This window comes from Paralichthys olivaceus, chromosome 10, assembly GCF_024713975.1.
Source record: "Paralichthys olivaceus isolate ysfri-2021 chromosome 10, ASM2471397v2, whole genome shotgun sequence".
NCBI classification, from domain to species: Eukaryota; Metazoa; Chordata; class Actinopteri; order Pleuronectiformes; family Paralichthyidae; genus Paralichthys; species Paralichthys olivaceus.
In genome coordinates this window covers 22,405,196-22,408,278 of record NC_091102.1, presented here as the reverse complement: position 1 = coordinate 22,408,278, position 3,083 = coordinate 22,405,196, and the positions used below count along the sequence as shown (strand labels likewise).

The 3,083-nt window shown below is 37.7% G+C and overlaps 1 long non-coding RNA gene across 1 annotated transcript; it reads left to right on the top strand.

Moving 5' to 3' along the window:
- Positions 1-1,455: 1,455 nt before the first annotated feature.
- Positions 1,456-2,825, top strand: LOC138411887 (uncharacterized). Its single transcript, XR_011244376.1, has 2 exons — positions 1,456-1,791; positions 2,192-2,825. It is a non-coding gene; the product is annotated as an uncharacterized lncRNA (long non-coding RNA).
- Positions 2,826-3,083: the final 258 nt, after the last annotated feature.

Sequence of the window (3,083 nt, the reverse complement as noted above, 5' to 3'; positions counted from 1 at the left end):
TGTGACTACATTTCTCAATTTTCTAATAGAATTTTTACAAACAAGGAGAAATAATCAGCGGATCATTCTTTCATCACTCAGCCAGCCAGTCGCTCACGGACATTGGCTGCTTTTGCCAATGTAGCCAGAAAACTGATTTTTTTTTTTTTACCCTTGTTTGTATGATAATTTGTATTTTTTGTTTGAAATAAATAGAAAATGAATGAATAAATGAATACCTTTTGGATGGATGGATGGAAATGAAAGTGAGCTAAGTAGCTAGCTAATTAACCCAATTGAGACTAATTAGCCAGCTTCACAATGAATGGTCACAGTTTAATGTAGTGTGACCACACATTGGTCAGATGATGCGTGGTGGGGATGAAAGGCATACACCATGGAACAAATACAGAAGTCCTAACCCCACTACCCTCAACGGTGAGTACATCAATAGGAGGCTCTAATAACCAGTTCCAAATAGTCTTTTATGGACCATCATTTTTGTATACACAATATGATAAAGCAAAAAGAGGTTTAAGGTCAAGGCAGTAATTCTTGTATTTCAATTTAGACTGTTTGTATAACTTTGTCATATTACTCTGATTTTATTAACACAGAAGAGGAAAAAAAACAGTTCTTTATTTCAGTCAGTTATTGGCACATGTTTGTTATTTACATCTCAGTGGCCAAGTAGGCACTGCACCACTTAGACAATAACGGGGGGGGGGGGGGTGATATCAACATATAGTCTTACTGTTGGCTCATCTTTGCCCACTGACCCGCCCCCTGGCTGGAGGTCTGGTTTAGAATTAAAAGTTAGGTAACACTTTAGTTTAGGGAACACAATATTAGTCATTAATACATAACTAATAAGGATATCTATTAGTGCTTAGTAAGGTTTTTATTAAGCATCTGCATACATGTATTAGGTCTTAATTGAACACATTCTTATTTTTGCTTAACAACTGGTTTATTCTTGGTAAATCCTTAGAAGGCCACTAGTTGGCCATGATCGTAAGTTATTAGTATTTAGTATGGGTCAAAATAAAGAGGCTATAGACTCCTTATACACTGTCTTGATATACTACCAATTGAGACAGAGTAGAAACATATTGTGACAATGTATTAGGAGTCTACTTTGATCCATACTATATATCAGCAACTTAACCTCAAGACTAACTAGCTGCTTATTAAGGGTTTGTCAAGAATAAATGACCTATTCAGTAAGAATAAGAAACTGTTGAATAAATACCCAATACATATGTAGAGATGCTTAATGCAGATCTTATTAATCATTAACACATGCACTTATTACTCCTGTATTAGTGGCTAACATTGTGTTCCCTAAACTAAAGTGTTACCAAAAGTTATTATTAAAGTGACACTCATCCTCATTCTATTTCATATAATTCAACAAAACATATTTGTTGTTTCAAAAATAAATCACAACAAAATCTTATACCTCACAGAACAACATTCTAGGTAAGAAAAAAATATATATGTTTCCATTTCTTAAACTACTTGAGCACATGATATTAATCGTTTTTATCCTATTGAGGAAGCAGAAGGAAATAGCTGGAACCTGATCTGGGTAATGGTGAATCTAAAAACAAAGTACCACTTAGTTGCAAGCATGTGTCAGACTGTGCAGTCAGTAAAATAAGAAAGCTGATTGGATTGTGTGGCAGCACAGCTTGTACCAATTTCCTGAGTTAATGGGAAATTTCTCCTTCCTGCCTTGTCATGTTTCCAGAGGCCCTGGCAGTCGTCATCCTGGATGGCACCAGGGTCTTCGTAGCCACGGCTGTGGAGGTAAACAACAACACCGTTCAGACCTTGCCTTACCTACCTCGCCGGGGTCCCTGAATGTCTCAGCAAACAGGTGTGGTGTCATTGGAGAAGGGAGCAAAATTGCCATGGACACTTGAGAGAAAGAGCTAAAAGGCCGGGGCCACCGGCCAAGCGGGCCATTTGTACGCTCGACTGGTCAAACATGGCTGTGCCAAAGCACAATGGCATGATTAAACCGACTCTGTGCAGATAAAGGCACAGATGATGGTTTGACTATACAGTGGAGTAATAATTATTTATTATTTTTTGTGTTTGCCAAGCATTTGTGTTAACTTTGAAACTATAGACATTGTCTTTATTTCAAAATGTTGAATTTTAACATTCAAAGCTTATATGTATTTTTTCATCCTCTATTTCCCAGCATCTCCCTCTGTGACCTTTTTAAAGTGGAGGTAGAAGAAGGCACGCCCGCAGCCCCATATTATCGGATGAGGCAGCTGACAAATGTGGCAGTGTTCACGCGTGAGCATCTATTAATCTCCCAAACGATGCAAGGCCTAATGGGAAGAGGACTTAAGAGAGGACACAGCCGCTTTCTGCTCTTCCTCCAGGACACAGGCAGAGAGTAATGTCCTATTGCAATCAGATTACTCCTTTCTCCCTCTGACTATTTCCTGACACGAGCCACGACACTCCCTCTCCCATTTATTTCACTGGTTGCTGTTAATTCCCACTTATGGTTATCCATCTTTTTCTTCCCTTTAGTTGAGCAGAATTTAATCTTTTCCAATTCTAAGATTCATTTTTCTTTGCCTGTACTCAGATTACACTGATAAACTGTCTATGAAAGATAAAACATTCAGCTGTTTGCCCACTGCATACCTATTGTGTTACAACTTCATTTGACATGGGTGCTCACACACGTGATATCAAAGTCTACACCAAAAGTCGAATGTCATGAGTTCGATACATGTCTCTATTTTATCAATATTACATCATTTCAACCCGGTGTCTGAAATCAATTCGTCAAAGGACAATAAAAAACTGAAAAAGTCCTTCTGACTTCTTTTTTTCGCACCAATTCTCCAATGAAATAAAAGGGATTCAGACTTCCTCAAAAAGATGAAATATAACATATTTCATCTTTTTGCCACAGTTGTTTTAATTTGCAAATAGGTAACATCCCCAATTTGTGTAAAAATACAGACCTTAAAAACATAACCAGTGTGCCTGCTTCTGGAAAAGGCTTCACCGAATTTAATTACATCTATATTGTCCCTTCGTATGGTTGTGTGTTGTTTGTTTCAGGAAGT